Source organism: Tupaia chinensis, unplaced genomic scaffold (genome assembly GCF_000334495.1).
Source record: "Tupaia chinensis unplaced genomic scaffold, TupChi_1.0 Scaffold000423_1, whole genome shotgun sequence".
NCBI classification, from domain to species: Eukaryota; Metazoa; Chordata; class Mammalia; order Scandentia; family Tupaiidae; genus Tupaia; species Tupaia belangeri.
The window spans coordinates 6,236,681-6,254,698 of NW_006159928.1; the positions used below are offsets into that span (position 1 = coordinate 6,236,681).

Below are 18,018 nucleotides of genomic sequence, written 5' to 3' on the forward strand. Positions count from 1 at the left end.
TACACGACTTAGTCTTGCTGTGCCCATATAATTTAATACTTAAGACCTGTCTGTGTTGTATTGACATGAACTGCTGGTTCAACTTTGGCAAAAGCATTGCTTTCTGTTTCTCTATTGAAAGACTTGAAAGTACCCCCTAAATATTACTTTTGTGCCAAGCGTTAGGCACACTTGATCTCTGGGGTTAATGACAAGACAGCTCAGAGGCCCGCAGCAGGTAATAACGGTGCAAGTCCAAGCTTTGCCATCTGACAGCTGTGTCGATGTGCGGAGCCAAAACATTTCTCTCTCTCTACCTATTGGGTCCTGGAAGACTCAGTTCCCTTCCAAACCCAGCAGGCATCCTGAACGCACTCACAATCCACGTTTTTGTCTCTGTCAGGTGTTCCTGCTGGAGCTGGGATGGGGAGGGATGGGGAGAGGGAAAATCCAAGTGTTGTTTACCCATCTTCATGGGAGGTTGTGGGAGAAAGCTGCCCCTTGGAAATCAAGCAAGGAATAAACACATGCTGCCCAAAATCTGTAATCGGAAAAATAAATAATTAAAACGGGTCCCTGCACAGCATTTCTTGCTGCTGTTGTTTATTGAGAACTCCCAGTGTGCTCAGAGCTGTGTGTTCTAAAAGACAGGGTCTCTAACCCTTAAGCTTGTCAGCCAAGTTAAATTGTATACTCTGGTTCAAACAATAGCGTGTCATGGCTGCACAGGTGGGAGCTGTGAGTTTTGCATATTTTTCCCCTTTCATTGAAGTAAATTCCTTGTTACTGGTATGCATTAAAAAGCTTTAATGGAATCGAATTTCAAGAGAAGTTTCAATGAAAACGAGGTGTAGTTTTGCTGAAAAAGCCGACAATTTTCTAACCTATGGAACAGGCAGATAAGAGAGTTAATTCCACAGATATGTCTGATGCCTGCTAGTGTAAGCAACACTGTGCTGGACGCCACTGATTTGGCCACTGGAAGGACAATAGCAGGTTGCAACCCCATTTAATGGGGTCATGGGATCTGTGTGCCCCTGGTTGTCACTCAGAAGAATGATGTCATTTGATTGCATTCGTTCTGCATTTTATTTTCAGGTCTTGAATGTGTTTTTGAAAAGACATGCTGAATTATAGGTGCCTAAAACAGGACTCAGACTTGAAACACTCTAGAGGGAGCCTCAATAGATTCCAACAGCGATTTCTTCAGAGCAGACACAGTAATTTTAACAGTAATCCACAGGCAGCATGGCACAAGCGGCTCGATTTGCTTGCCTTCTTCCTTTCCTCCTAGCTGGCTCTCTCGTATTTTCCATCTTCAATCAGCCGTAGGTAGAAATGCAACAGGACTGACCAAGTGGGTTCTATTTGCCCATCTCTTGGTTCTCTTATCTCACATTGGCTGATTCCCATTCCCTTCAGCTCCTCCAGCTAAGGGTTATTTTCTGAGATGCTTGCAACAGTGAGTGTGTACTCAGTCATTTACACACTCAGCCCTTTTTCTGCCCTGCCACCAACTTTGAACCCACTCTCGCCACCATAGCCTGTGAACCGCAGACAATAAATCTGCGGGGGCAGATGATTTCTGGAGACTTTCTCTCTAGTAATCGTAGTAAACATCTGTATAGTACCTCCTCACTGGTTGCTTCTTTTGAGTTCCTCATCAAGTCTAAGGTTGATTCTATGAGAAGCACCCCATTTTCCAGGTGAGGAAGCTCAGAATCAGTTAAGTAACTTGCTCAAGACAACAAAATAAGTGTCAGAGGCCTCTAGCTTAAACTCAGGTCTACTGGTGTCTGCTTCTGTATTCTCTCAATCAGGCTGGTGCTTCTTGAACTTTTACCTTGGTGATCCCCTATAAAGAGATGGCAAACAACTTCCCTTAGAATGTGGGGTTGCAGCTAGAGATTAATCCCCTGAAGGCAAAAATCTATGCCTCTCATCTTGGGTTGTGTTTTAAAATTTTATCTGGTCTCTTTTCTTTTTCTCATTCTATTTCTGTGCTTGGATTTATATAAAAATGAATGCTTTAAAATGATGTATAAATTACTTAATTTAACTTTCTGTCTCTCTAAACTCCCACTACTCCAGTGCTATAGAAAAGTGTTTGTAATTGAGTTTATGAGGTCTGATTAGTTGAGATTTGTTTGGCTGCCATAATTAGGTCCTGGGTCTCCCATGGTTTTAAACATGTCAGCCACCCCTCTGAAGACACCAAAGGTGGTGTGTTTTTCTATAGCATGGCCCACAGGACTGACTTCTCTAATTCAGTCTTCTCCTCCTGAGGGGACACACCCCCTTCTTCCATACTCACGTAATTCTAAAGGTTGACATAATTCCACTGCTGTGCAGACAGCCACAGAATGTTCACATGCTCTTCAACAGACAGGAACTCTGGGCACATCTGGCTACTGGATGTAGAAATGATTCCCCAGTTCCACGTGGCAGTGCAGCCTGTGGACCCCAAACCCAGTCTTCCTGTGATGTTATTCCACGATTCTATTGAGCCATGTTGCAGTCTGTAGGCTGGATGGTGAACTTTAACCCCATATATCCATCTGACATGCAAGGAGGGATTCAATAAGGGCAACTGACAGCACCCACTTAGAAAGCTAAGGAGAAAGCAATCACAGCTACAATCTACTGAGTAATTATTATGGCCAGGTTCTGCACAAAGCACTTCACATGTTTATTTTCTGTTGCTTCTCAGTCACCATATGGATCATGGGCTGTAGTTATTATTGTGATTATAGATGAGAAAATGGAGACCCTGAGAGTGGCAGTTAGGTTCCCCAGCTGGGTGGTTTACCTCTAGGACCTAAGCTTTTGACCACTGTCATAGTCTATCACCACAGACATGGGGTTGTGGTGTTGATCCTATCTGTTTTGAGCAAGCTAGCCCCTGCCACTACTGTGAGACCAGCTGTTTGTGAACTTAAGCTATAACAAAGAACAGAGAATCCTTGGTTGTAAACTGGATTTCTAGGTTTACGTTTGTGACTGACTAAAGTTCTGATGCTGGGAGGATTATAGTTCTTTAGCCATCAGCTTCTTAAACAGTGGCATTGGACCTGTATATGACTTTAGGGAGTGTTCTCTATTGAACCCCCACCACTTAGCACAATATATGGTATGTAGTTGGGATTTGAGAAATATTTGTTGAGTAAATAAATGAAGGATCTTGGAGGATCATGTTGGGTTAAGTGTATCTGTACTTAGAAGCCACACTTTCCTGAGCCTGATCACTTCATATGGCCTTAATTATTGCCCTTTTCTCAATGTCTGATATATCAGGGCCCCTATTTTCTCTAGTATCAGGTTCTATGGCATCTTCCATTTTTCTGGCTCTTCCTATATATCCCCATTCACTGGTATAGCCAAGCTTCTGGTGTTTCCTAAAGTTAACTTTGACCTTAGAAACCTGGCATGGTCGGAATATCTGTGGTGTAACTTAGTGTGCATAATTATGCCTTCTAATTCCAAGAGGAATTATTTATGCTGCAGGGCAGTGATTCTCCAGATCAGCAGCATCAGCATCACCTGGAGACTTGCTAGAAATGTACATTTTGGGGCCCCATATCAGACTTAGGGAACCAGAAACTCTAAACATTGGAGTGGAACTGGAAATCCATTTTAATCCTTCAAAGTGATTCTAATTTGCACTCTGGTTTGAGAACCACAAATGTAAGATAAAACAATTGTCCTCGTATTCCAGTGAGGCACCTGGGATAGGAACTTGTCCCATTGGATTTGGTTTAGAACCATAAAAAGTAACCAACTCAGTCTTCTACCCCTATATTCCTTATTCCCTTCGAATTTTCAAAGGCAGTATCTAGAAAGCCTTCTTTACCATTTGGGGGCTTATCACCTGAGTCTCAAAAACATAGAGGTTATAGTTTAATTAGCCCCTTCATTGTTGAATACAATAGCTTATTTGCATTTGATTCCAGGATGTAGGGGATTTCTAGTGTCTTCCACTCTGCTATACACCAGAATGAATTCCATGCACCAGATATTCTCACTAAGGGGCCATTTTTTTTTTTTTTCGTGGTTTTTGCTATAGGGTGCATGCACTCACCAGAAAGACAGAGAGAGACAGACAGACAGAAAGCAAGAAATCATCCCCCAGGGAGGATGGCCACACTGAGAGGATCTTGGGCATGCACACACATGTGCCAGGCGTGAGTTTAAGCCACTGGGTTTGGGACTCGAACTACGGTCGACTACATGGGAGTCCAGTGACATAGCCATTACACCAATTACTGGTCCCAAGGGGCCATTCTTTACAGCATCAGTCTTGACAGAAATTTCTATCCTAGTCAGGTATAGTTCCTTGCAAGGAACAAAGACCTACTTGAGCGGGCTCAAATAAGGGGATAGGGGAATTCATGGACAGAAACACATGGAATGCCATGGTGATCTAGGAAGAGTAGCAGTGCCGTGCAGTGGTGACATGCATAGTCTCTGGAGCCACGTCGACTGGGACCAAAGCTGCCACCTTGGTGGCATACTAGTCGTGTGACCCTGGGGAAATTACTTAACATGTCAGTGCCTCTGTTTCCTCATCTATAAGTGGGGATCCTGTCTGCTTCGTAGGATTATAATTTGGATCCAGGAGGTAATGTCTAGACGGAATACTACTTGACCCACAGTAAGTGCTATGTATGCATTTACTATCCTCACCCCCATGTGAACCAACAGCAATAGCATGGGGCTGCTTGATAGGGAATTCGAAAGTGGTTCTGGTTTCAAGGCAGCTTAAAGAAGCTCAGCATCAGGAAATGACGGATGCTTATGCTAAAGTTTCATTATGAACATGACTTAGCATGATTGCTTCACTCTGTCCTACTACCAAACGGCCTCCTCTGCTTCCTCAGAGGTCTCCCCCTCACCCCTCCACCTGGATATGCCTCAGCTGCCTTGATCCCCACTCAGCAACTTCACAGCCTTTCACTTTCTACTCTGGCTGCTAATTGGCCATGGCAGTCTATAGTTTTTAAACCAGTTTACCAGGAGGGAGTATAGAATCAGGCCCAACTCATATTTTTCATACCAGCCTTTGGGTCCCGTGGGGATTTGCTGCCCTTAGAGGAGGTGATGACCCCTGGTCTAATCAGGAGAACAGAGACAAACATGGAACGGTCCCCAGTGAGTGCCGTGGGTGGCTCACCTGAGAACAGAAGGGTGGCAGAGCCAGTCATGACCATACAATAGCATGGTACTTCTTCTCCCCCCTTTCAAGTGTCTTGATGATCACTTTCTTCCCCAAACATGTGTTGGCACATAGATGATGACTACTGACAGCTTCCAAAGTCTACTTGGAGACAATTCGTAGGCATCATACGTCTAAACTGTTCATTAGAGCAGCGGCCTCGTAGTGGTACACTTTTTTTTTTTAATAAAATGTTTTTGTAGTTTTTCTTAATTTTCTATCTTGAAGGAATGTTAATGTTTTTTTAATTTACTATAGGGTGTGTTTGCTCACTAGAGAGAGAGAGAGAGAGAGAGAGAGAGAGAGAGAGAGAGAAAGTGAGAAAGCACCCTCTCCTCCATTCTCCTTTCAGGATTTTGGGTATACACACACACACACACACACACACACACACACACACACACTTACTTGGTGTGTTTTTCAAGCTGTCGGGTCTGGGACTTCAGTCATGCAGTCAGCCACGTGGGATCCAGCCACCTTAACCACCATACCACCTGACTGGCTTTGAAATGTTAATATTTTATAGTCACAAAAACACAGAACTGTGAACCTATATTTCACAGTTTCCATAGTTGGTTTTCATATCAATTTGATTGTCTATGCAATAGCTACACCAATATTTTCCTTAGAGAAGTTATTAGGGAAATTTGAAGCTATTTCTATCCCACCACCCCTGCTGTTATGTAGGGGTTAGCAAACGTTTTTCTGCAAAGGGCCAGATCATCAGTATTTTAGGCTCTGCAGGCCAGATACTGTCTCCAGTATGCTTGGTCAAGTCTGCTATTGTACTATGAATGCAGTCATAGACAATACATAAATGAACAAGCAGGGCTACATGCAATTAAACTTGATAAATCTGAATTCAGAATTTCTGATCATTTTTACTTGTCATGGATTATGCTTTTTTAAAAAAATAATTTAACTTTATTAATATTATTATTATTTTTGAATTTGACCAGAGAGAGAAAGAGAGAGAGAGAGAGAAAGAGAAAGTGAGAAAGTAAGGCTTCAGGTCCAGGACTTGAACTGTGGTTGGCCATCTCAGAGTCCTGCGCCTTAACCACCATGCCACCTGCTGGCTCCATGAATTCCTCTTTTATAAAATGTTTTCCAACCATTTAAAAATGTATAGACTGGGGGCCAGCAGGTGGCATGGTGGTTAAGTCACTGGACTCCCACATGGTCGACTGTGGTTCAAGTCCTGGACATAGCGACTTGAAGCTTATGCCAGTTGTGTGTACATGTGTGCCCAAAATCCTGAGAGAAGAATAGAGGAGAAGAGATTGTGGTGTGGCCATCCTCCCTGGGAAATGATTTCTCACTTTCTGTCTCTCTGTCTCTCCAGTGAGCACATGAGCCCTATATAGCAAAAATCTCTCCCCCCAAAAAAATAAAAAAAAAAAAAAGGAAGAAAAAAACTGTAAAAACTATTCTGAGCTCATGTGCCATTCATAGAATAGGCAGCGGGCCAGACTTGGGCCACAGGTGGTGGTGCGCTGATTCCTGCTCTGGTGAAAAGAGCAAAACGAATCTTTCCCATACAGTTCTCTACTCACGGTAAGAGAGATGTCACAAAAAGAAGCCTAAGAAAAGCCAGCCTCATCCAGCACGGAGGATCTGGGAGGCTGCAGAGCCGTGATGCTTGAGTTGCGTCTTGAAGCTAAGTGGAGAAGGCAGAGAAGGGAGTTCTAGAGAGAGGGTACAGCTTGTGCACAAGCGGGACGTTGAATCAGCTTGTGAACCCCCAGCAGCTGACCCTGGCTGGGGAGTGCCCAGAAACACGTGCGTAGGTCCAGATGGCAAAGGGCTTAATGAGACAGCCAAAGGTGGTTGGATTTTATCCTGACGGTCAGTTTGCAGAATTTCCAAACCCTGCCTTTGAAATACATTCTCAACCAGAAGCTCCACATGAGAAAAAGATTAGCAAATCCTCATTGAAACCTGATGCCCTGAGTGAGAACAGTGCCAATTGCGGAGGACACAGGGTGAAGCAGGGATTGGGAAATTTCCAGAACCCTACCACTTGCCACACCCTACCCACGCATAGCAAAGGAACCTAGAGGATGGACTATGCCGAGCAGGGTGTGAAAACCATGGCTACAGCTGATGGAGGTCAACAGCAGGGTACAAGCTGACATGGTCTGAGCATGTTCAGGAAAGATTACTCAGAAGATAAAGTGACTGAGGAGAGATGGCAGGTAGTGCAACTGATTAGAGGGCCAGTTGTTGGTTCATCCCAAGAATTTCTCGAGTTCCTACTAAGTGCAGAGCAGTGTGTGAATGTATTTATATCAGTGGTAAATAGAGCAGATGATAAACATTTAGCAAATACATATTTTTATATTAAAATGATACCTAAGGTACCAGCAGATGGCGTAATGGTTACATTGCTGGAGTCCCACGTAGTCGACTGCGGTTTGAATCCTGGACCTGGTGGCTTAAAACTCATGCCAGGCATGTGTTCGTAAGTGCCCACAATCCCAAGAGGAGAACGGAAGAGAAGGAATTGCTGCGTGGCTATCCCCCTGGGATTGCCATGATTTATTGTTTTCTCCAGTGAGCACACACACCCTGTAGCAAACATCTTAGAATAAAAAACCTACAACTTACATAGCATCCACTGTATATCATTTTTCTAAGTACTTTACCACTACTAACTCATTGAGTCCTCACCCCAGCTGTACAGTGGGGAACATTGTTATTTCCATTTTACAGATGGTGAAACTGAGGCACAGACTGGATTTGGGACTGTGAAAGCACAGAATGGATGTTGTAGCAGAGCCATTTCAGGCGGGATGATGAGAAAAGTTCTCCATAAGGAGGCTGAGTTGACACCAGGAGATGAGATAGTTGTTGCTTTCCCCGGAGCGAGCTGCGAATGAGCACTTCTGGCAGACTGGAGGGCAGGTGCAAGGGCTCTAAGTGGGAGAAAACCTTGGTCCATCTGGAAAGCCAAAGATCCACATGGTTGAGGATAGGGAGGTATAAGGGGCGAGTCCAGGAGAGGAGGCTAGAGGAGACCAGCAGCCAGTCCTCCAGGAGCCTGAGCTGTGGAAGGAGATTCGATTATTCTCAAAGCATAGGAGAACCTTTAAAGGTACATGAAATGGCTGGATTGGACTTCCTACATAATGGCTGTCCTGTAGGGAATGGATGAGAGACTGACCTCAGTGGAAAGAAGAGAACCTCTGGGAGCCTCTTGCAGGTGGTAGTCCAGGCAAGAAATCATGTCACTTGGGTCTAGAGCAGCGGTCACAAGGATGGAGATGGAGTCTATGTTTTGCAGTCATCCAGCTGAGAGATCCATTCACTGCCTGAACGGATGTGCTGGCAGTGAGGGTGGAGAGGAGCGACAAGATGAAATAGCCTCTTGGGGGCTGGCAGGTGGTGTGGTTGAGGGCACTGAACTCCCACATGGCTGACCGTAGTTCAAGTTCCAGACCTGGTGGCTTGCTTTCTCACTTTCCCTCTCTCTCTCTCTCTCTCTGTCCCTCTCTGATCAAATGAAAATAAATGAATAAATGAATAAAATAAAGTTTGATAAAATAATTCTTTTTAAAAAGAATTATTTTAATTTAATTTGATTTAATTTATATATTATTACTTTAATTTGACCAGAGAGAGAAAGAGAGAGAGAGAAAAAACGAGAAAGCAAGCCTCCAGGTTTGGGACACAAACCATGGTCAGTCATGTGGTAATCCAGTGCCCCAACCACCATGCCCCTGAAATAACTTTTTAAAAATATTTGTTTAATTTTATTTGTTATTTTTATTTTTAAATTTGACCAGAGAGACACAGAGAGAGAGAGAAAAGGAAAGTGAGAAAGCAACCCACCAGATCCAGGATTCAAACTACGGTAGGCCATGTGGGAATCCACTGTCCCAACCTCCATGCCACCTGCTGGCCCCTGAAATAATTTTTTAAGATGTAGAATTGAGAGATGTTGGCGCCCATTAGAAGATGAATTTAATTAGCAAAAAGGGGGCAGCCCAAAGCAGCCGGTAGCTGGAGGTGCTACCTACAGTCAGCCTTCTGAACTCAGCAGTCTCTCTTCCTAACCCCACAAAGCTCTTGATTTTTAGCTGCCTCTGGGGCATCAAGGCAGTTGGATGTTCCAACGGCTGCTAAGTAAGCAGTTGGCAATGAAGATAGAAATTGGGGATCCCCTTTATAGGCCTTGGAGTGCGTCCAAGGCTGTGCTGGAACCTCTTTGGACTGTCTGTGCCTTCACGGGAGTGGCCCTGTGGTTGGGTCTCTTTGCTTCCCAGGCATCCAGAAGGTTAACACACAGTGAGCATGGCCTTGGTGGATGCAGAACTGGAGAGCAGGCGCTGCTCATTTAATGACAAAACAGGGATTAGAGCACAGCGAGATAAGAGCTTCCAAGAGGGGGCATCTCTGGAACTGGTTTTCTTCCTTCTTTTTTGAAGTTCATTTATTTATTTCTTCCATGAGTGAGAGAGACTGAGAGACAGCATCCCCAACAGGGCCCTGACACCACCATCTGCCCTAGCTCCAGCCAGCCCCAGCCAACCCCAGATCAGGGACAACCTCCCCCCCCAACACCCTGGTCCCCGTTCTGGTCCCTGTTCCTGTCCCAGGCCCCATCCTCTCTCCCCAGTGCACTCATGAAGGTCTCCACCCACAAACCCAGAACTTTCCCATCTGGCTCAGCCACCTGGAGAGTCATATTTCACTGCTGCACCATGTCCAGCGGCAACAGGGGAGCTGTGTTCATGTGGAGAGTAAAAGCCAGGCAACCCAGAGGCATGTGTTTCCTTGTGACGCCTTATGGAGAGGCGGGATTCCTTTTTATCCTCCGCATCTGCCCCAAACGTGTTTGAAGAAGAATACTGGCTCACGGACCAGCTGTTTCTCATTGCTCATGGCATCCTCCTGAGCATCCTTTCTTCTCTGTCAGTGACCCCGTTTAATAACTAGATCCCGGGCCAGCCTGTGACCTGGTGGTGAAGGCAGTGGATACCACATGGCTGATCACACAGTTTAAGGTCCAGACTCATGACTTGAAAACCATGCCAGGCACATGTGTGCGTGTGCCCAAAATCCTGAAAGGAGGGAGAAATGGAGGTAAAGGTCACAGGGTTAATGGTGTGACCATCCTCCATGGGGAGTGCTTTCTTGCTTGCTCTCTTCTGCAAGTATGCACACCCTCTGGCAAATTAAAAATGAAATGAAATAAAAACTGTATCCTAAGTGCTCACCTGTGCTTCTCTGAGGACAAGAAGGGGATAGCCCAAAGCCGCCGGTAGCTGGAGGTGGCATCTAATGCCTGTCTCCTGAGCTAGCTGTCTTTGTTCCCAACCCTATACAGCCCTTACGCTGTGGACCTCTGATGAAGCCTGTAGATTCCTTCTCAGAAGAATGCTTTTAATGCATAAAACAAAAATGTAAGATTGCAAAACAAACCAATTATATTAATATAGAGATACATAAAAATATTTTTCAATTGGAGATATAGTAATATATCTTATCACATCCACTAGCGAAATCTAGCAGCAGTAACTACCATAATTTCAAAGTAGAGATGAACATAAGTGATATTTTGAGATAGCTGCAACAGCTCTAAAATGATATGAAAATATCTGATTTCTTCTGGTTGCAAAGGCACAGGTTCAGTTACTACTACCGTGGCCTGAATCCACAATTAAAAGAAATGCTCAATTTCAGTTAGAGCTCACTGAAATAAAGATGTAATTTTTTTTTCTTGTACACTTTTATGAATTCCGTAAATTCTGTCCATGAACTGTAGGTATTAGAGGAACTCCCTCCCCGCCACCATTCATTTCAGTTACCAAATGTTTTGGAAACCAACAGGCATGTAATATAGTGTTACATTTTGTTTCAAAACTCATTTGATTGGCTTATGTTGACAATAGGGGGTTTATTCCCATCTGTAATTTACAGATCAAGCACTTGGCCAACAGCAAGTGCTCTGTAAATAAGGGATGGGCCGATGGATGGCTGGATGGATGAGGGGTGGCTGAATGGGAGGAGAAACTTCAGAGGATAACTGAGAGTCCAAAGACACACAACTTATAAGTAGTAGAACTTGAACTTGAACCCACATATATTTTACTCTAAATCTCTTGTTCTTTTTGCTCTCTTAAGCCATTTTTATTTTAAAGAATTAATGCCATGTGAGGCCATGTTCATAGAATTAGGCTATTCTAATCATAGAAAAGATCAGTCCTATTTTTCTTTGCTTTGGTCAGAGTACACAGTCAACAGTTTGTTGACTTCTTAGAGCCATAAAGGCACTGAATCTGTAGACCACCTATAGACTGACATGGCAAGAGACCAAGAAACTGTCTCTTACAAACCATCGATGAACTACGGATGTGAAGTTTAGAGAAGGCCAACATATGTGTAATAGGAGGTACGGGATGGTTTACTGTTGTTCCCCCAGTCAGAACCAAGGTCCAGTGTCTCCATGGAACAGAACTTGGCTCATTTGAAGAACCCTGTAGCAATGAGGCCTACTTAGCAAGACACCATAGTTGAAGATGAACTACTGAGTGAAATTATTAAAACATTGATCCCTGCTTTTATTCATTCATTCAGTAAATGTTTCTTGACAACGCACTACATGAAAGATGCTAAGATGGATGCTGCATTTAATGCGTGGAATAAGATAATCTACTGTAGAGCTTAACGTCTCCTGAAAGACAGACAGTAAATATATTTTAAACATAATAATTATAATAAGTATTTTGAAGGGAATAATGGAGTGCTATGATTTAAAACAACAACTGGGGTAGGGATGGAGAAAGTGATGGTCATGTGTCCATGAGGAGGAGACATTTAACTTGAAATCTGAAAGATGAAAAGAAGCCAGCTTACAAATAAGTGAAGGGGTGTGGGGGTTAGAAGTAGCAGTATGTGCTAAGGCCCTGGGGCAGAAAGATAGTAACACATTCATTAGTCTGAAAGGAAGTCCCTGCAGAGTGAAGGAGGAGAAGAGTGGCAAGGAATGAGTTTGATGAAGTATCCAGGGACCAGGCATATGGATTTCATTCTAGCTATGGTGAGAAACCATTGAATTTTCGGGAAGGGAGTAATATGACTTGTTTTCATATTTTAAAAGATCACTAGGGTGATGGGAGGAGGATAGGTTGTACGTTAAAGGAGGAGACCAACAGACTCTAATGGTAGCTCGGAAGATGATGTAGGCTCGGACGGGGCAGAGCACATAGGCATGACGGAGATAGATGGATCTGAGATTTGGAGGAAATTCAGCTAAGATCTTTCATGTATTGTACTTGGGGAGTGATGGGAAAAGGGGAATCAGAGGTGATTGGTGGCGCTGTTGACCATATTGAGGAAAATCGGGGACCAATAGGGTTGGAGGAAAGAAAAGTCTAGAAAACCATTTTTTCAGCCATAGATTCCAAGTGAATCTCAGTAGAGGCTGATGATATTTACTTAGAAAGTTTTTGGAGATGTGGGGGAGGGGACTTTGCAGCAGTAAGAATGCTGCAGGGCACTCTGGCATTTTGTGGGCAGGGGTCAGGGATGCTAAAAGTCATGCTCCACCCAGGACAGCCCCCTTAATGAAGAATCGTTCTATCTAGAATGCCTGTAGCTTCCTCATGAAAAAATATGGCTAGACTGAGTCCCTTTCATTTAGGAAAATGTGGTCTTCACACTATCCGTCCTTCATATCTTCTTGTGAATTCATTGAGTCCGATTGTCTTTACATGAGTAATTGATGAAAATTAGCCATAGGGAGGGCATGGAGAGTGAGGTGGTCGTGGGGAAGAGCCTACAGTAGAAAGAAGGAAAGATAAATCTTGGGAGAGTGGGATTTTGGTGGTGGGTAGGAATAGGAGGCTAGAGAACACTGGGGCCCTTAGAAGCAGCAGAGGTGGTGGCAGAGCAGATGGAGGATGTGGAATGGAAACGTCATCACTTTGTGTGTTTCCTGTGACCATGCCACTCACTGTCAATGTCGCCTGGTGGAGAGGCTGCCCAGCCGTGTCCCTAACTTCCTCCTCCATTCCTCCTGCACACTTTGAACTTTCTCTTTTGATGACTTGAGTTCTCATTGTAAATTCTCCCATCAGATGATCAGAGAGATGCCATGAACTTCGAATCGATCCATGCCGTGTGCTCTAAAGTAGGGAAGAGCAGCCAGAGCCTTAATGGCGAATAAAGTCACTGCCTGACTTGTTCTTTCCATCTCCCTAGCTTGGTAAAGATAATTGTCTATTTATTTTCACACACCTGATTTCATCTGGGTCTCACAAGAATACTGACAGACAGGGCATGAGGTACTACTGGGTCCATTTTTACAGATGTAGTCATTGAGGTTCAGGGACTTAACTTACCCCAAACAAGCAGCCTATAAGGGACAGAGCAGGGGTTAAAACTTGGGTATAAGGCTTCTTCAGAAGTTTCCTTATCACAAGTGGGCTCCTGGGTAAATAACAGGAAAACAATGATGAAGAAACTGCTTCAAAACTATTATATCCCAAAGGGAACTAGAATATAAAACAAATGGCCGAAGAGAGGCATTTTCCCAATGTACGGGACTTTAATGGGCACCCAGTTGGTATCTGCCTTCACTTTGTAAGGAGAAACTGATAGACTGGCGTCCTTTCAGCACTTTGAGGGTAACAGACTTGCCTTTTGCTGGGTCCCCAACACCAGAGGCCCCACTTTGGTGCACATTTCTCTGAATGGTCCCTAAAAGTTACAGCGTGGCCTTGAACAGTGTGTTGGGCCTCCATGTGTCAGGCCACTGTGTGGCTCAACTCCAGAGGGTGCCTTTTGCACTGAGAATACATGATTGGTGCCCCCTGTAGTTGTGCAGCGGTACAGTAGGGGAGTGTGTGTTGTCAAGGATAAATGATGAGAAGGAGCTGTGAGGTCGAGGTGTTTCCCTTTTGATGTACCCATGATTCCCTTTATTTTATTGGTCTCTTTGTTTATTTTTAAGGTTTTTGCCATAGGGTACATACACTCATAAAGAGAGAGAGGGAGAAAGTGAGAAGTCATCTCCCAGGGGGATGGCCACGCCACAACCCCTTTTTCTCCATTCTCCTCTAGGGATTTTGGACACACATGGTTTTCAAGCTACCTGATCTGGGATTCAAACCACAGGTGGCTGTGTGGGAATCCAGCACCTTAACCACCATGCCACCTGCTGGCTCACCACCACCTCCTTTACGTACACACATGTACACACACATGCATACCCACTGGCACACGCCCCTTCTCAGTAGCCTCAGCTCTCTTTTATGGTGTGAGGCAAAGCTCTCTCCTTTTTAGCCCAAACATTGTTCAAGCGGGGGTAGCTTTTTCCTCCAAATGAGAAAAGTTTCCCTTTTAGAGTCGGCTACAGTGTAGGCGTGACGTTCTGGTTAGACATGGCAGGAAGGAGAAGCAGAATGACAACTCTGAGGGAACCAAGAAAGCCCAAAGGGGAGACAAGGTTTAGAGCTAAATCAAGATTGGATTTTGTCATGAAAGGCAGAACTGGCAAAAGCATCATTACAAGGCATTAACCTTGTTACACACAGACGAACAAGCAGTGGCTGGGATTCAGAAATAAATTACACATAATAAACTAGACCGAATAGGCTGAGAGCAACATTAGCGATTATGCCCTAAGGGGAGAGAAGGGCAAGATAGAAAATAGGCCTAAAAAAAAAAAAAAAAAGGTAAGAATAATCTCTGGACGCAGGGGGTCCACTGCGGTATTTTCCCCCTTCTTCTGCTGGCTCCCTCCCTAGGTATTAACTTCACTTTTGTGAGGAGGCTTCTCTGGGGCCTGTCTTTCTTTTGTTTTCATTTGCTGAAATGGGCATAAGAAAGCCATTCAGAGGGCTCCATTTTCCATTCACAGGGACCTGTCCATTTCTGTGTGTTTCCAGCACAAAAGAGCCCATTTCCATTCAGCCAGAGCAGTCCCTGGAGTTTTCATGAGGTCCAAGCTTCCTTTTTCCTATTTTCTTCCAGGCTCACGGTTGTAATTAGCTACAAAATCCTGACTGTGGCCAGGGCCTTCCAGGATGGTGAGAGGAACCAGCACCCGTCCAACTCCTGGTGCTTGGAGCCGAGGAAGAGCTACGGTTTAGTGCCAGCTCCAACAAGTCATGATTCTCATTTCTTAAACAATAACTTGTTTTCAGGTCCAAGAAACAGAAGAAAATGTAGTTAGCAACAGGGGTTAACAATGATTTCTAATGTTAACTTAGTAGACATTTAACGATTAGAGGGCCGTAGCTCAGTGCTGTCCTCCAGAACCTGGCATGTGGACTTTCATCCTCCATCTTGAATCCCAAAAACAAAGTGGCCACCTCCAGTCTACATACGATGGCCTCCCACAGTTGTATCCAAGGGAGGAAGTGTGGGGAGAGGGCAGACCGGTTGTCCTCAGTGAGCCTTCTCTTAGCAAGCAGGACATGTATTCCCAGAAGCCCTTTCAGTTGACTTTCGGATTTCACTGGCCAGAACTGGGAGTGAGGAAGCCACATGGCTCCCCTTAGCTCTAAGGGGCAGAAAAGTATCTGGCAATGGGGAATAGAGTTGCCATTTGGCTTGGACCAATTATGGCTTCCATCAAGCTTGGGTTTATTGCTATCTGAACAAAATTAGGATTCTTCTGGCAAAAATGTTGGGGATGACTGCCATGGGCATGGTACCAACTGTTTGTGTTTTTAGATAGGGTAATGATAGCAAGCAAGGACGATGGGTTACTGTGTGTCAGACACTGCCCTAAACTTTACTGAGGGTTATGTACTAACACATTAAGTCCATAATGATAACTAACCTGTGGAAAGGCTGTTATGAGCACTTGCACTGCATAGAGGAGGAAACAGTCACAGAACAGTTCAATCTTGTGCACAAAATTACTTAGCTAGAAAGCGGCAGACCTAGGCAGCCTGACTCACTACCTTACACTACCTTTATTACGTTCGATGACAAAATACTCTAAGCAGCACCCAGGAAGAATTGATACATATTAGCTAGTATTATATTGTGATGATTACTATTACTATTATTATTTCTTCTTCATAACCACCTGACCAATCAGCACACTACCTGATTAGACAGTTGGAAAAAAAACAACCTCTCACAGGATCTAAGATACTGCCCCAGTCACCCAGTGAGTGAGAACCAAGCTCAAACGCAAACTAGTCCCAGACAATTTGTTCTGTATCATCAGCTTCACACGTTTGAGAACATTGATTAATGGCTGTACTGTTCACCTATGCAATCGATCCAGGATTTAATTTGGAAAACTACAGTTGTTCAGGAACAGTCAGAAGTCAGGGAAGGACGCTAGAAAGGGTGAAAAGGTAATTTGGCACCAATTTTCTCCGTGTTTCTGCTTTAGCTCTTGAGCTGCTCTGTTTAATTTGTATGTTTGTTTTTGGAGCCAGTATGTCATGCACAGGGCATCCCAAGCCACCTCAGCAAAGGCCACTCGTGATGTCATGGTTCTTCACCCATTAGAATAAGTGCCATTTTGTTAAGCACCTACTGAGTATCAGCCGTGAGAGTGCACTGTCCCAGCTGGCCCTTGTGGGCAGTTCGCAGTCCACAGCCATCCGTCATTCTGTGTTGTGAAATGAATGGGCACGGAGTCCTCCAGCCACGGAGTCGAGGAGAGTGGTATTCGAACATTCCATATACCCAGTCTGGGAGGATGCCCAATTCTCTGAGGGAGCTTCTCCGTGAGGCACAAATACTTAGTAAAAATGATGGGCATGATCAGCCGATCTTACGCCTGAACAATTCTGGTTTTATTTCAAAGCAAGATGTGTGGTGTGGGTTTATTTTGATTATTTTTTAAATCTAAAGGTCACCCGATTTTTCTTTTTCTGCTGGTAGTCATGAGGCTTCCTTATCTAAACAGTGATCTATTGTTCCAACCCTTCGGCCCAGAGATTTTTTTTTTTTTTAACTTCAATTTCAACAGGACATCTTTCCCAAATGCACGAGAAGTATCTTTTAACAGGAAAAACAAAATCTCTAATGTGCTTCCCAAAAATCTTATTTAAACTGAGTTCACTATAGAACATTTTATGCAAGTAAGTGACTTTCTCTTAGGTTATGACATCTTTTCCTTGAAAAGTGATCAGGGGATTGGAGGAATCCTTGCTAGCTTATCTGTTCCTCGCAGCGCAACTTCAACACAGAAATGTGGACGGCACTTGAGATGCTTTAGAAATCAATTTAGTCCGCGGACCCATTTAGTTTAGATGTTAATGAAACTTGGTGGGTTTAAAAATAATGAATATTTAATAAGACGTAAATTGAAAGACATAAACACTGTTGGCAATATTATAATGAAGTTAATAAGTCTTAGCCTTCCCAGGCCCACCTCCCCCCTCCCCAAACAGGGTGATGTTAAACGTTGCTCTGATGCTTGCTAAACTGTCCCATTGGCTAAAGCTTAAAATGTGGCTTTGTTAACCTTGGTACAGTTGGACACTGAGCTCTGGCAGATAAAGTTCGCTATCACACTGTGTTCAGGAGCTACAGACGGCAACGGCTCTTTCTAGCTCCATATCTTCCAGAGCTTTGTGTAACAAACTCGGTTTCCTGTTATTGAGTCAGGAAGCAGCGCGAAGCACTTCATTCCTTTTAAACAAGAGAGAAAATGACATTTTGGTTGACATGCTCTCTACTCTGGGCTTAAAGAGGGGCTTTATTTAATGATAAGGAGCAAGCATGTGACTCTATGTGCTCAAAGCCTCAGACAATTTAAATGCCTTGGGGTGGGAGTTAGGCTTTTTCGTTTCCTCTTTAAGAGCATCGGCCCCAGGACCAGCCCTTCTGTTGGCTTCCTCTGTAAC

General features: G+C 44.1%; 1 protein-coding gene across 1 annotated transcript in view; it reads left to right on the forward strand.

Annotated features, from left to right (window-relative positions):
- The window catches only part of PLXNC1 (plexin C1), a gene marked incomplete at its 5' end in the record, with an annotated part of 177,452 nt that overhangs the window by 2,433 nt on the left and 157,001 nt on the right, over positions 1-18,018 (forward strand). The window lies entirely within an intron of this gene.